The following is a 17,313-nucleotide window of genomic DNA, read 5'->3' as shown; positions in this document are numbered from 1 at the left end:
AAAAAAATCGTCACTTCCTGATTAAACTGGCACCAAATATCAACAGTAAAAGCAGAATTTACTGTGGTAGAAGAAGCTGCGTCAATTAATTCTTTATTTAGCCTAATTAATGTACTTGCGCCTCGATGTCAGAAGACAATGCTGAAACACAATGAACACGTGGGGGCGTCTGAAGCCATGAGACGCGGAGACTCTTGACACGCACCAGACATTCGGAGGCAATTAATAATATACACTAATACTGAAACAGTTAGGCATTTTAGAATGACTAAAACAATATTTAAGACATGTTACAGTGTGCTAGGCCTGCTGGTTTGTCCATTTACACACATTTTCATTATCATATGATCATGATCTTTTTTTTAATGTACATATTGTAATTTGTTCAGTAAAAGTGTTTCCATCGTAGTTTATGCGCACATTTTCTATCGAATAAAAGTTTATCCTACTCAGTTATGCGCGTTTTTTATGCATATTTTAAAAAGTTATGTGCATCATGACGTTTCTATCAATCGTTTTTATGCACGTCCAAAATGAGCATTAAAATAAGTGGGTGGAAACGTAAGACTTAGGCGAGAAATACCACTTCATCTTTAAAAAAGGGGAGGAGACCGACAGAAACTCAGAGTTTAGAGAATAAAACCTGCTTCTGACCAGGTTAGATTCACAGAGTAAGTTACCACAGTAACTGACTCTGACTTAAAGTTACCTTTCTTTCAGAAACAGGCTTGACTTTCCCTGCTTTCTCGAGTTTAACAAACCTGCCATTTTGAAACGGAAAACCCAGAGTTTCTCTCATTTCAGGGTTAAAATACTCTGAGTTTTCAGTTAACCTCCTTTCTGAAACAGGCCCATGATCTTTTATAACAAAATCACATGACCTTTTTAATGCGAATACTGGAATTTGTACGATAAAAAAAAAAATCTTATCAAATACAAAGTTTTCCTACTATGCCATCTGCATACTTTTTTATGCACATTTTCAAAATGTATGCGCATCTTGGCGTTTCCATCAAGCGTTTTTTATGCGCATATCTAAAATGCACATAAACATAGATGGATGGAAACATAGCTATTAATCACTAGCTGAAAGATTTGACACACTACATTGCACTAAAAAGAATTACCTACAGTATAAGGCACTGTTTAGACTAAGTGAGGTTTGTTCATAAACTAATTTCGAGAGGAGCACGTGCTTATGATTTATAAAGGCCGGTCACATATTAGCTAATCACTATCTTCCAATCATATGAGCCCTAAGCTACTATAAATAACCACAGCTTTCAGTCCATTTTATCTTCGTTTGGAAGAAACAGCTTCACTGTAGTTAGTGCCATTGAAAAACCAACTCTAAGCCAGCATGGACAACCAAAGCAGCTACAACAACTACTATTACTACTACTTCAAAACAACTCCAATAACATCACTACCTTCCACTTTAAAGTACCTCCACAACACATCTGCTGTGTCTTCAACCCTTTTCTCCAGCAAGAAAACAGCCAGAACTCCAAAGCTATTGCAATGAAACTGAACCCTCACGTTCTCCTAGCAGTGCACATGCGGTAACATACATAGCATACATGCTTTAAAGGGAAGCTTTGCAAAATAACTACAACAAACATTTAGACTAAACATTTATAAATCTTTTGAATAACGAGACTAGTGTGAACAATGATATTAACCATGATACTTGCCTCTCAAACCTCCTGCCTGTCCACAGATCCATATCATTTAACAGCTTGTTTGTTGGAATGTGTTCACCAGAGCAGCAGCTCCAGTCATAAACAAAGGTGATTTTTGATCAACAAAATGGCCGCCGGGCTTTTGCACCTTTTGCACGGCCTGATTGACACTCCTTTAAGCCAATAGCTGTAAGGAAAAGTGTCACCATCCAATGAGCTCAAAAAAAAAAAAAAAAAAAAACTGGAGATGGTCCCGCCCTCTCTCTTGACTCTGTTGCAAAGACCTTATGAATGAATTGGCCCAGACATGCTTGTGAATCTAGTTAAGTTAAGATTGCAACAAAATGTTATTCATGGATTAAAGTAAAGCCAAATACTAACATTTCATTCACAGTTTTACTAAATGGTGACATTGCTTTTTAAGTCTTAAATAGTACATAGTTTGATGTTGGCAGTCGATGTATTTTTATTTAAAAAAAATAATAATAATAAACAAATAAAATAAAAAAGTTACATCCGATAGCCATTTAACTTCAGAAAAGATTATTACCCAACCAGTGAATATTACCCAACTATTGAAAAAAACATTATACACATCGAGCACAGAAGTCTAATTGTAATACGCCAGTGACTCATGTGTTGATATACAAAGTGTCATATGTAAGCTTATAATAGCAAGTCAGTTAGATGTAAAAACAGCAAAGAAACAAACTTCCTGCTTGGCTGCTATAGAAGGAGGACATTTGACAAATTGATCTTCAATAAATACTTCCAGGACCAGCAGACAAGCCACACCCCATATCCTCAGCTCTCCATACATCTACCATACTGTGGGGGGACGAATGCCCACCTCTACTATCCTTGCACATTGCGACAACAAAGCTATCGGACCATGCATTAACAAATGGCGCTTCCATTCACAGTTGCCCACGCCGTTAAGAAGCCTTGCATGGATATCAGCTAAAACAATTTATTATGTCTGCTGTACATGTACCATGTTGTAAAAAAAATCTGATTCTCTCCCCTTTTCTTATTTCAGACACCATGAAATTCGGCTGCAGAATTTGACCCTTATCCAACCCATTACATTCTATATACATTCCAAATACAATCACACTCTACATAAAGTATACATTTTCGCTCGCATAGCCCACACTGTTGATGCCAAATTTACATGTGCCTTTTTAGTTCTTGAGATATTCTGAACTAACATTATATTTCAATCCTACAATCACCTCACCATATCTGATCTAACTTTGCAGAATGAAGAAATGCTATATTTCTTTATTAAGCAAAGCAAAATAGATCAGTTTTGCAAAGGACACTATATATACAGTTTGATATCCCCTCCCCCGCGCACCCATTCCAAACCCTCTTAGCATTCTTACACCACAGGGCCCGGTTTTTCAGAAGTAATCCACTAGGATTTTGGATAAGGGATTAGATCAAATCTTGAAAATGGGTTTTTCAAAAGAAAAAATGGATTACATAATCGGATTAGATCACGTAATCCAATCTTGGTTTTGATCTGGATCAAACCTTAAGTTCAGGTTTTTCAGAGCTCTTTTGTAGGGTGGATTCAGCATGGATTTGATGCCTAAAATGTAATGAAAACTTAAAAAAATTAATCAAATAATACTATATTTGCATCTTACAATATATCCTATTTATACTTAAGGTTTTAATTGTATTTGTTCATCTGTCAAGCCACAGTGATTAGGTAGCAAAGTAGAAAGAGTTTGGCCTCAAGATAATCCCCCAAACAGCTGTCAAAATTGACCAAAAACAATAAATTTTATTCTGTCACTAATTGATATATATTTTCATCACAATGGATATATATATATATATATATATATATATATATATATATATATATATATATATATATATATATATATATATATATATATATATATATATATATATATATATATATAGAATATTTATTAATGATGCATGCAATGATTACAGAATAACCAAAAAAAAGCAAAGAATTGCAATGACTGATTTTTTAAATCACTTTCAACAATTGCAAAAAGAGACTGAAAGGGCAGAAGCACAGCTTCCTCTGCAGAGGAACAACTGACTCTGACCATACTGCAGCAAACCAAGGCCAGACTTGAGATCCGCCTCCTAAAGGCTACGCTCAGACAAGCTGGTCTCTCAACATGAGATGAGGAAGTCTGAAATTATTGTGGAGTTTTTGACATTAAGTCTTTTTTTTTGTTTTGTTATTCAATACATCTATATTTAAAACTTGTTATAAATATCCTCAATGTAATGTGTTTGTGTTGTTGGTCTCAGATTAGCGGACTGCTAAAGGATGGGGTGGGGTTTTTCTTGTTTTTAGTTTTTCTTTTCTTCTTTTTTTTTTTTTTAAATGTGTGTCTTCATTTCAAATAAGCATTTAATTATATTTTTCCCCACGCTGGTCTTTCTACGTGTCGCTCTTTACACATCTATAGTTTTACATTGTGATTTCCTATCCTGTTTGAGCACTGGTAATCCAGATTTAGTGATCTTAAAAAGTTCCTATCCGGATCAGATTGGTCCAATCTGATGTTGTTTTGAAAAACTGGCTCAAAAAGTAAGCTGGATTACGTGATCACGGATCACAAAAACAAGATTACTAAATCCCGATCAATTTTATTCGAATTAGGGTTACGGGCCCAGGAGAGCAATACCACCTCAGGGAAGCACAGCTGATCCTCTCCTGCCGACTTCTACCCACATGCATTTCTAGGAGTCTAACCCACAAATTCCACCTAGGCATTTCAGCCCTCCCTTCACTTAATCTATTTTGTCCTAACCTGCAGTCCGCTACCTCTGAACCTGAAACTGTTGATTATCTTATTAAAAAAGAAATCGACAATAACTTTATGATTGGACCATTCACAGTCTCTCCCTTCAATGTCTCACACATTAGCCCCATTGGCGTCGCTACTTAACAAAATTTTCCGGCAAAAAAAAAAGCCTTATAGTTCACTTTCCGTCCCCGCACAATTCCTCTGTTCCTAGCATTAACAGCACTATCACATTAAACGAATATTCGCTTAACTACCATGACACCGATCAAGCTATCTCTCTCATAAAAATAGCTGGTCGTAACACCTGGCTAGCCAAAGTAGACATTTCCTCCGCCTTTAAAATCATGCCAATCCACCCAGATTTCTGGCACCTTTTTGGCATACATTGACATAATCAATTCTTTTTTGCAATCCGACTAACTTTAGATGCAAAAACAGCCCCCAAAAAATTTACATGATGTCAGAAGCTTTACGCTGGATTCTGTCTAATAATTACGGAATCCTATACCTCATTCACCTTCTAGACGATTTTTTTAATTATTTCTCGCCTGCCATCTCCTCCAGCCAAACACCTAGCGATCACCCAACAGGTTTTCGCCGATCTTGGAGTTCTTCTCACAGAAGAAAAAACTTCTGGACCCAGTACTTCAATCAAATTTCTCGGCATTAACCTAGACTCACATAAATTCCAAGCATCCCTTCCTAAGGAGAAATTCAACCAAATCATTTCTCTATCCCAACTTTTCCTAGAAAAACAGACTTGCTCAAAACGAGTACTCCTATCTATTCTCAGCCATTTAAAGTTTGCCATTCGCATCATCCCACAAGGCCATCTTTTTATTAACCACCTCCTTCAACTATCCACCACAGTTCAAGGTTTAGAAGAAATAATTCTTCTTTCTAAACCCAGTCACGATGAACTCAGCTTGTGGATCTCTTTCCTCAAGCAATAGAACAGCTGTTCCTTTTTCTAAAGCGACTTGATAGCATCCCCTATTGACATTAACTTATACACAGACGCTGCCCCATCAATCGGTTACGGTGGTTTCTATGAAAGACACTGGTTTGCCTCAACATGGCCACTCCAACTGATTTCTATCCCAAAAGACCAATGTTCTTCAGCCCTCTTCGAACTCTACCCAATAGTCGCAGCAGCCATCTCGTGGGGGGACAAATGGTCCACATCTAGCATTCTCGTTCACTGCGACAACGAAGCTACCGTGCACTGCATTAATAAAGGGCGTTCCCACTCCCAATCACTTATGCCATTCCTAAGACGCCTTTTTGGATATCTGCTGAAAAATAATTTATCATGATTGCTGAACATGTACCTGGTTGCAAAAACCAAATTGCTGACTCTCTCTCTCTCTTGTTTCTCTTTTCAGAAATTCTGGCAACTGGCCCTGGAGGCGGACCCTCACCCAATGCCTGTCCCTCCCTATTTAGAAACGAAATTGCCATAAACCACCCCCTTAATAAACTCCATCAAACTTCCTTATCTCTTATTCTACAAGCAGTAGCTCACAGAACCCTCAATTCATACCTCACAGCATGGAATTCATTCAAACAAATCCACAACCTCCATCAACTACATTTCCCTGATTTTTCCCTTCTCTCCAACATTTCCTTTATATCACACCTTCACACTGCAAAACACTTACAAGCTAGTAGCTATCTCAGTGGGATCCAATTCTTTCATAAATTAATTCACGGGTCCCCTTCCGATACTATCATGAATTTGCAAACCTCTCTCCTTATCTGAGGCATTCAAAAAACCTATCCCACCACCCCCAATTCTAGACAACCCATTACACACAAAATCCTTACCTCATGCATCCACACCCTACGTAAAGGTTACATTTCTTCCCACACAGCCCGGACCTTAGATGCTATGTTCAACCTAGCTTTCTTTGGTTTCCTCAGATGCTCTGAATTAACAGTTACATCCAAGTTTAACCCTTTACTCCACCCCACTATCTCAGTTCTAGCTTTGCAAGACAAGGAAACCATTTCTTTCCTTATCAAACAAAGCAAAACAGATCAATGCCATAAAGGACACTTTTATCTTATTTTCACCATACCTTCCCCCACCTGCCCTTTCCAAACCCTCCTAGCCTACCTAAATCTAGGAAGATTCCAGGAGGCTAACCCTCTAGCCCTGCTTTTTACTGATGACGCTAACCGTCCAGTATCTCGTTTCTGGTTTTAAAAATACCTTAAAGAAGTCCTCCGCCTCTCAGGCTTTTCCCCAGAGCAGCCTCTAATGGGCTCTCCCTCTATCAGTTCCAGACCCTCAGTCGCTGGTCCTCTGAAGCTTTCAAATCCTACATTTGCCTCAGTAAATACCACCCCAAGGAAGCCCAATGGGCTTTAACCAACCCCCAAGCCCCCCAAACCCAACTCCCTTTAAACTCCAACTCCCGCAGGAGTTACCCAGAGTGCTCTCTTCTACACTCTAATTCCAACTATCTCTCTTCTCTCATTTAGACCCCACCCCTAAACTCTGGCCCCCACAGAGGTCCCTTCGAGCTCCAACTCCCGCAGGAGTTACCCAGAATCCTCCCTTCTACACTCTACTTTCAACTACCTCTCCTCCCTTTTAGACAGGAGCCTTCCTTTTACCCATCTTACCACATTATGTCCAACCCTCTTATATAGCTCCAGTCTCCTTACCCTTCATAACCTTACCTATGTAATGCCTCCCTCAAGAACCTTTCTTTCCTTTCCACCTTTCCACAATATATTTACATGTTTAACTGAATTTGTATGCTTTGGGGAGAAAGAGAGGGGGTAGAGTTAAAATGTTTTTTTTAAAACGTGTAATTTCATGAGCTTTTTTTAACAATATAAAATGTTTAAAATGAAAAAACAAAAGCATGATGAATCACACAGTTTTACTTAGTACATTTGTGAGCATTTTCGGTATGTAAATAAGAGCTTTTGTTAGTCATGTGTTTTTTCAGCATGCTTCCACTTTAATCCATTAACATGCACATTTCATTAGGCAAACATTCGGTATATTATGAACCTTGAGAAATACTTAAGGAGCAAGGCATTGTTGAGAAAAAAAAAACTGCAACACTGGAATCATACATAATGCATATGAACATTTCACATTTACACGTGCAGTTCGGTGCAACACTAATTTATCCCTCTGTAGAAAAGAGGAAAGCATGATGGGAGATACATACAAAGAAAATGAACAGGAACATTAATCAAAGCACTGGAAAATCCTTAGAGAGAACATTTAATTGTGCTAAAGCTTTAAATGCATTTGCACATATTAATTTATCATTTCAAGCTTCAAAAAAAAGCAGCGGATTTTTAGGGATATTAAAAAATAAATGCATATAATGAAGTGTAGCCAACCATTCTCATTACATTTACTCTCAGTATGAAGAAATGTGAAAAGGTAAAGCATTAGCCAAACTTGCTAATTAGAAAGGCAGAGTTATAAAGCGCTGCAATGAATAATGTCTAAAAAAATAAATTAATTACAAATGCTGCAAAACACAAAGGGTAATATGAGATAAACATTTTGTTATGAGAAACTTTTTTTTCTGTGCAAGTGATTGATTCATCACCTCAAAAGAGAGGTTGTGCATTAAAATTACTCATTTAATAAATATGACCCTATGTTAACATAAAAAATAAGCATGCATATTTAATAATTTGGAGACAAGCCAGCGCCTTTATATAGCTGAGCTGTTGGGCTGTGTTTATAAAACAAAAAAATTAAATTAATAAATAAATATTTAATTTGTTGAAATGATCATTTTTTCCAATGTACTTATTGTGTAAATACATGTTTTTACATTGTACAGTGATTCCCACAGATTTGATATACTTGCGGTTGTGGCCGGACTGAAACACACCTTTTACCCGTAGCACATAAATGGTTCACTACATGTCAACAAAACATAATTTTATTTTTAACACTATTTTTAATACTATCTGTTTTACAATTTTTGTTTTCAATAGGTTAAACTTTAAAAATGACTGTTAAAATAATTTTTTTTTTAAATCCACTATTTCTCTTTTATGCAATTCAGGAGTCATGTCCACCCACTGACCCACGGGCACCCTAGTTCAGGTTGCTTTATTGGCTTGACATTTTGTACAGTATTGCCAAAGAATTTTAGATGTATAAAATATGCAATATAATGACATAATCAAATTTATAAAATATACGGCTGTGCACAAAAAATAAAGCTTAGAAAGCTGAAATGTTTAAAGGAGAAGATTATGCACTACTTAATCGTTTGCGGATGTTTGTTTATATTTGGCGGTTACAAAAAAGTGTGAAAGAATGATAATAATAGTAAAAAAATAAAATAGTGTCACTAAATATACTTGGGCAGCCCACCCAAGCAAAATCTATGGCTGCATCCGAAACAGCCTACTGCTCCCATTCATGAATTCTCTCGCAGGGCACCATGGGATAGCGCAGCGTGCATGGGATGCGCACTTCAGAATCTCGCTGGAAATAGTAAGTCATCCGGGTACTTCTCTCATACTGATTTTCGAAATCTATGAGTTCGGTCATACTGCTCGGCTCACATACTGATATTAGCGTACTATACAGTATGGAAGTATGCGGTTTCAGATGCAGGCTATGTGTGGAAAACACTGTTGTACTTATGATTGATTTAATACCTGCATGTAATTTCATCTTTAATTACACTGTTGACCATCCCTTACACCTTAACCCAACCTTACACTTAACCATACTACCAAACCTTTGTGAACAAAGTATGTACATTGTATTTATTTTGATCCAAGTTAAGCCACTTAATATAAAGAGGGACAAATTAAATTAAATTAATTTAAATTAAACAAAAAAAATAAAAAATAAATAAATACAATCAATAATTACAATAGAATAAAATTAAATTGAATAACATTAAAGTAAAAAAAATACATTAAGTTACAATAAAATAAAAAAACTAAATATAAAATAATATAAAAAATTCTGAATTCAATTTAAAAAGCATTATTCATTATTTAATGACACAATATGACAATAATAATAATAATAATAATAATAATTATTATTATTATTATTAGTAGTAGTAGTAGTAATAGTATTAGTATTAGTACTATTTTACATAATTTTTATTAGAACACAAACTACACAAAATATTTTTTCTTCTTCTCTTGTTTGTCAAAGTGATTGATTTATCGTGCATTAATATTACTCCTTTAACAAATATGACATTATCTCAAGCATACAGTAAATAAATAAGCCTGCATTCATTTAGAGGAGTAAATGGCTGAGCTGCTGGGCTGCGTTTATCACACCGGGACAGAACTGAAGAGCTGACAGGATTCTCTCTATAGCAGTGACAGACACTGGTCTGCAGGGAGACGGGCATCACCCGCTCACATCAGCTCTGACACCACTAAACATCTCTCTGACAGCTGAGATGACGGCCTGCAAATCAGCCACTCTGAGCAAATCACCTTACAACCAGTTAACCACCATTACCACACACACCCTTCAGACAAAAACTGCCATCCCAGGCTCCTCCTGAACCCCTCGCTGCTCAAATTGCACCCTGATTACTTTCCATCTACCATTCGGTTATTCTGAAACACGCAGGAAATGGAATGAACGGCAAGAAAAAAACAATGCTAATCGCTTTGCATGAAGACTTTACTTCAGACTATTTGCTCTGACACTTCCATTGGTGCTGTTTTACGTCCTCATGTCCAAACCGAGAGTGTTGTTTTGTGGAGTCGCTCAGGGGGAAACGGTGAAGGTGACCCCGGACGGAGGGTGTTATTAGTGCCACATATCAGAGACCAGAGAGGAAAGGTTGGGACAAATAGACAGGGTACAGCTGTCATGTGGAAAACACATTTCTGTCCATCAAAAAACCTCTAAAACTCTTTTCAAACGATCTGGTCTTGATGCTTCAAATGGCGCAAGGTCACTGTCCACAACTCCTGACCTCTGGACATCACCGGGAACCATTAATCTGATTGGCTGACTTTACACACCATTTATGGAAAACGGTCAGGGAAAACTTGATTTAACTTTTTCTGTGTGTCTGTATTGTATGTATTACACACTGTCTAGGGATGTGCACAACATGAAAGACAAGACAGACAATATGAAATCAAAATTTTATTGGGGTTTGAATTTGAGAGCTGACAAGTCCAAATTTCCTTTATTTTAAACCTCTTCCTTACCTGATCAAAAATGAAAGAAAAGAAAATATAACTAACTAGCCTACCTACGTAACACAGAGGTCAAAAGATTTTACAAATAAAAAGCCGTCAAACTCCTTACTATCCCAATATTATATACACTATTTACAAACGATTTACAGAACAAACAACCACATTTAAGGGACAATCCGAAAACCAATTTCAACAGGTAAAAAAAGGTTAACCAAGCCAGTAGAACAAAGTAGTGATGTGACATTGTGTGCCGAGGCTTCGAAGCATGTATCAAAAAACAATACATCTCGTAGTGAAACAGTGTACCGAAGCTTGATTCGTTTTGCCATTATCACTTGATCAGTGACGTCCGAAGCTTCATTTTTGCCTATACCCAAATGACTGCTTCGAATTTCGATTGAAAGGTTTAAACACCCTCATGGGTTAGTAAAGTGTATAGCGAGAGATTAGGCGTCGATTACATACATTTCTACTGTTTCAAAGTACTGCACTGGTCCCACACACCAGTTATTAAACTAAAATATAATAGTAATTTCTAGTAAATAGGTTTTGAAAGATACTAAAGTGTATTGGTGTATTTTTTTACAACTATCTTTGAAGAAAACCACTGCATATCGTAATATACTGTCTAACGGAGGCTAGCTGGCGAGTGCAACCTGGAAGAATCACTCACATAGCCCCCTCCTAGAACATTCGCCTCCCATGCAGGAATCGCTGGTTTGATCCCCGCTTGGAACTAGTGAGTTGGTGAAGGACTAGTTGAAATACGATAAAGGTAAATACTTTTGAATCCCTTGGATTTTATTACAGTCATTGGTGGTGTAATGAAGCATACATTATTTGTAAAAACTACAGTAATTGAGTAATTTGTTTATTTTACTGTTGTTGTATTACTACACGAATGAGTTGGTCAGTTTTGGACATTTGACATTATTGCAATACAGTGATTCCCCACACCTTAACCAGAAGAGGTTCGCATTGAGCTCTGATTTAGAAAGCTTTGAGTAAAGAACATTTTTTCGATACAATTAAGTCGAGCGTTTCACTGGTTCAGAAAGCTTCATTTCACTAGAACAAAGTACCACAAACAAAGCAAACACAAAGCAAACAGTACTCACAAATCTCAGTAGTCACAAACTTTAACACATACAAAACTCAGCATTATCCAACATGCAAACACTTCAAAGAACACAAAGCAAGTGACCAAAGCAAGATGTCTACCAAGGACATTATGTCATGGCTTTTAAAATACTGTAGGCCAATCAGGAGCAAGTAATCAGGACTTTTTTCTTGTGTTCATGTCTTTTGTGTATTGTTTTTGTGCAGGTTTTATTTTTGTTTGTTCGTGTGTTTTCTTATTTTTGTTTGCTAAGAATGGTATTTTGTGTATTTTTTCTTGATATGTTCATGACTTGTTTTTTTTGTTTGTTGCTTTTTACTGTCGTTTTTCTGTTTTGTGTGTCTTGTAATCTTACATTTTCTTGATTTTATTTGCTTAAAATGCCAACTTTTTTTATTTTTTTACTGCTTTTCATTGTCTTTTTTCTGCTTTGTGTGTCTCATAATCTTGTTTGTGTTTTATTTTTTGCTTTTTAATGTTTTTTCTTTATTTTGTTTGTGTCTTTTGTGTGTTGTTCTTGTGCTAGTTTTATTTTGTTTGTTAGGGCATTTTCCTGTTTGTTTGTTTGTTTGTTTGTTTGTTTGTTTGTTTGTTTGTTTGTTTGTTTGTTTGTTTGTTTGTTTTGCTTAGAATTGTATTTTTTACAATTCTAGGCACTGGCTGCAGCTCTGCACAAGAAGCTTGGCCAGAGGAGAAATGGTCATGACCAACTGAGCCTGGTTTCTTTCAAGCTTTTTTTTTCCTTTCACTTTTATCATTTGGTGACATTTGTTACTTGCCACTGTCCCCATTGACTTGCTTGGTTTAGGACTTTTGAAGCTGGGCATTTATGGATTTGCTCTTCAGTGTTTGAACTTTCAGCAATGGAAATAAAATCACACTGAACTGAACTAAACTGAACTTCAACTCTGAAAACTGGACTGACACAGTTTCATTTCACTAGAACTATGTTAAGCTGCTTTGTCACAATCTTTATTGTAAAAGCGCTTTGTGTTTTCCTAATATCTTCATGAATTTTGTTCGCTTTTTGTTTATTGCGTTTTTACAATTTTTTATTTTGTATCTTGTAATGTTGTTTTTGTCTTACATTTTGATTAGTTTGCTATGTTTACTTGTTTTGTTTTTGTTGTATTTCCCTTTAATATTTTTTTTCTTTTGTTTGTGTCTTTAGTGTTAGTGCAATTTCTTGTTTTTCTTCGCTCAGAATGGTATTTTTTTAATTCTTGATTTTTTGTTTATTGCTTTTCGTTGTCACTTTTCTGTTTTGTGTCTCGTAATCTTCATCCAAAAACTACTTATTTAAAATGAGTTGAAACAACACAACTCTTAATCATTTTTGGGGACAGCTTAAAAATTGCTTTATGTTCAAGCAACTTAAATTTGTAAAAATGATTAAGTTAACACATTTAAAACCAAAGAACGAATCGTTCCAAAAACTGCAATGGTGTTGAAATTACTTTAAAGTTACCTCTAAAAGGTCGGCATTTGTTATGTTATAATCAAGTACTATCCTGTCCTTGTTTGAGAAACTGTTTCACTCAGATATACTTAAAAATATGGAGATAAACGGTCTTTAAAACTTCAGTGAGAGGACATGAAAAAAAAGTCCTACAAAGTCTTCTGTATGTAGAAAACTATAGACCTTATCAACCACATTTCCAGCATTTTCAGTGCTGATCACAGCACTGTTATTTAGGTCAAACAGCTTTGTCAAAGGTCTGGAAACAAGATACTATAACGAACCAGACTGAACCTTCAAAGCTCAGCAGGTTCACATGCATAAAGAAACAAGCTACAACAAAGTGCAGCATGCTCCCCACTGAAACCACAAACTGACTGCTATGAAAAAGAGCCTTTCATCTAAAGGGATGACAAAGAATAATTGATGGGCCTGTCTTTGATAAAAATCAATCTCATATGGTTATGTTATTAAGATAAAGAAGAAAAACCACAGCTCCCAATAATGAACTCTGGAGAAGTAACGCACAAGCAGCAAATGCAGAGCTCTTAAAAGCACAACACTTTTGTAAATGAAATGGTCATGGTGGGTGCAGATTGGCAAACAACTGCATTGGAGTTTGCGGTTTACTGTCTGTCATTTGTCATCTCACCAACAAACCCTAAACCAGAGTCATTTACTCGACCCGCTATGCTGAAATAATTGCACTCAAACCTGATGGCTGTTATGCAAATAAGTACAAATAGAAACAGCCTACTTTACGTAGGACAGGCATGAATGAATTATGCAAACAAGACTTTTGAAAACAATTGGGCAATTGATTACAACTGAGTGATGGTTTGCAACTTTTCCTATTAGAATGATCATTATCTAATTTTCCTAAATGAACAGTAATGATGTACAACATATTAGATGCACTGGCTGATTTTTTTTTACATTCTGATAAAATAAAATATAACTTAATTAATATATATTAATAACATCAATAACTTTATTAATTTATTCATTCATTTTGGGCATTATTCACAAATAATTATTCATTCATGATAATTCATTATTCATTAATAACTGTATTTCTTTATTCATTTTGTACATTATTCACAAAAACACACTTTTTTCCTAGATGTGATAGATTTTATCAGGCCAGTAAATCTATAGATTTTATACAGTGCTCAAAACAATAAAATAGCCAAAATAAATGTGTATCTTTATTAATCGTTTGTACGGTTTTCATCAAATTTTGTTATGCATTCATAACAAAACACACTTTTTTTCTACATTTTCTCATAAAATAAAATAACGGTTTTTCTTTTTTTATATATAAATGATGTCTTTTTATTCTGCCTAAACTGAGTATGAATTATGCCCATGGTATAATGGCATTACATAATGAATAAAGCTTTTTATTACCTTATTGTTGGATCGTGGTATACTTTTAGAACAATATTGGTTTTTCTGTAATAAACCAGCAAAGGTCATTTCTAGAATGGAACATCCAAACTATGATTAGATTGCATACAGTGCTCAGTCAATGTTTAAAGGGAAACTATTTTACCCCTTTTTCAAGATTTAAGATAAGTCTTGTGTGTCTCTAGAAAGTGTCTGTAAAGTTTTAGCTCAAAACACTCATTAGATTATTTATTAGACCTTTCAGAATATGGGATTTCCTGCTTTGAACACACTTTAGATGTTTTTGTTGCCTGTGCCTTTAATGCTAGTTCTGTGCCTGTCAGAGTGTACCTCAATCTCAACCTTGGCTGTGTCAGATAAAAAGCACAGTGAAAGACATGAAGGAAGCAGATTTCACGTAACATTTTGAGTAATACTCCAGTAAGAATTTTCTCAGTGATCATTTGATGTATTTGTTGAGGATTTAATTCAAGCCTTTCTGCAACAATGAGTCACACACAATGTCGTTACATGAACAAATCTTTCAATCCCAGTTGCTTTGCGCATGTCCTGTCCGGTTGATATGATTATACGTGTTACTAAGAAGACATGTTAATATGGGGCTGTCAATCAATTCGGTGAGTGCGGAAACCACACTTCTACATCACGTTGCAGTCAGTCTCAAAATGGGAGGGATTTGGATTCTTAATGAAAAAAGGAAACTTACTGTATTTCTGTCACCACAATATGACTGTGGACACACAGTTCTGTCTAAACAGCTCGCAAAAGATGATTGTTATAATATATGCCCTTTAACACAAGTTTAAAAAGATTGCATTAATCACAAAACACACTTTTTTCTACGTTTTCCTACAAAACAAAATACAAAACAAAACAAAAAAATGCAAAACAAAACAAAACAGGTCATTATCCAGAATAACTTTTTGTGTGACATAAAAACATATTTACATTACATTTACAATCACATAAGATAAAGACCTCAGCAATATCAGTAAAGTAAATTATGTGATTATTATTAATAATTGTTACATTAATTATTATAACAATGAATGATGCCCATGATAAAGTGACTACTAACTTGACATAATGAATAACACTTTTGTTTTCTTCTATTGTTAGATAAGTTTATTTTAGAAATAATAATAAAATCAATAAAAAATACAATTAAAAATACAAAATAAATAAATAAATAAAATGAAATAATTGCTGCAGTACCTTTCTTTCTTTAGAACTTCATCCGAATGCAATAAACAGTGAATCATCACATCACCTTTAGTTCCAGGTATACACCTGCTCTTTCTAAGAGCCTGTAAAAACACATGTTTCTATATTGAGCAGATGTAATAACTTATTTCCGAGTTGTTCTTAATAGCTTCCTTTTTTCTTTTCCCTGGGAGCCATTATAATCAGCACAATCCCTGCAGACATTATCCTCCAGGCACATCCCTCTCCCTCATGAACCACCAAATCTCCAGAGAGAGACTAACAGATGGGAAGTGTTTATGTTCCCGCTTAATCAAATTAAACACACCTTAATTTTCTTAATCATGGATTAGGCGTCTGAAAGGCCTCGGTGCGATATCTTTATTATAGCATTTTGGTTTAATTTTTTTTAATTAGTGAATGCACTGAAGTGTTGAATTATGGTAAATTGGGGTTTGGTGAATGGCAGTATCCCTTCTGGGTCGCCCTGTCTAGCTGGTAATCCCTCCTCTTTTGGCCGAGCTGTACTGTACTGTGTAGAGATGTGCCGATCAGCCAGTCTCTATTTCAGACTTGTACACAAATATCATAGCAATAATTTCATACCACATATTTTGTAAACGGAACAATCACAAATGCCAGAGATGCTGAAGATTGACAATAGATACTGTACTGGCATCACAGCCACCACACAGGAATGAATACGCACTGATGAAGAACGCAACTGCATTACGTAAAAAAATGTAAATATCAGCTTTCATTCAGTTCAAACTTCCATGATTCTGTGATGTTTTTTTAGCTTTAAATATAGTTTTGTGTTGGGGCAGTTTTCATTATCGCTCATAGGTTTAAAGATTAAAAAAAACCTTGGTTTTAGGTTTAAAAAAACAAAAATATAAGCTTTTTTAAAAAATAATAATAATTGATTAATTATTTAATAAAGCTTGAGCAAATTATCTATATTAACTATTCATTTAAAAAACTGTGCATCTGTTAATTGTATCTTAAAATGAAAATTTAAATATTTTTTCATTAGTTGTTAATGCCAATTATTAATATTAAATGAACTATACTAAATCCTATTTATTTTGTATTTATTTTTATTTTATTGAGAGTCTGAATTCATCAGACTTGCAGTTATGTGTATAATATAATATAATATAATATAATATAATATAATATAATATAATATAATATAATATAATATAATATATAATATAATTAATATAATATAATATAATATGAATCATTCATTTTCTCGTCACCTTAGTCCCTTTATTAATTAGTGGAATGATCGATAAAGAACTTAATAGAGGGTTTTCAACTCAGGTTTTCATGAATACAAGAGTACCAAGTGTTGACGCACTAATCTCTACGCCACAGGAACAGACTATTTACACTGTATATAAATGAAAGTGATGGTCCAGAATAAACTTCAGAGTG

General features: G+C 35.1%; 1 protein-coding gene across 2 annotated transcripts in view; it reads right to left on the bottom strand.

The window, feature by feature from the left end:
- Positions 1-17,313, bottom strand: part of tenm2a (teneurin transmembrane protein 2a) — a 1,216,147-nt gene that overhangs the window by 904,628 nt on the left and 294,206 nt on the right. Inside the window, exon 1 of one of the 2 annotated variants that reach the window (XM_087281560.1) lies at positions 1,695-1,899. The exons of the other annotated variant lie outside the window; for it this stretch is intronic. The gene's annotated coding sequence lies outside the window, so the exon portion shown is untranslated. Of the gene's footprint in view, positions 1-1,694; positions 1,900-17,313 lie in introns of those variants that run through there. 2 annotated transcript variants of the gene reach the window in all.

This window comes from Danio rerio, chromosome 14, assembly GCF_052040795.2.
Source record: "Danio rerio strain M-AB ecotype USA chromosome 14, GRCz13ab, whole genome shotgun sequence".
Taxonomy (NCBI): domain Eukaryota; kingdom Metazoa; phylum Chordata; class Actinopteri; order Cypriniformes; family Danionidae; genus Danio; species Danio rerio.
This window is presented reverse-complemented; position numbering and strand designations above follow the sequence as displayed.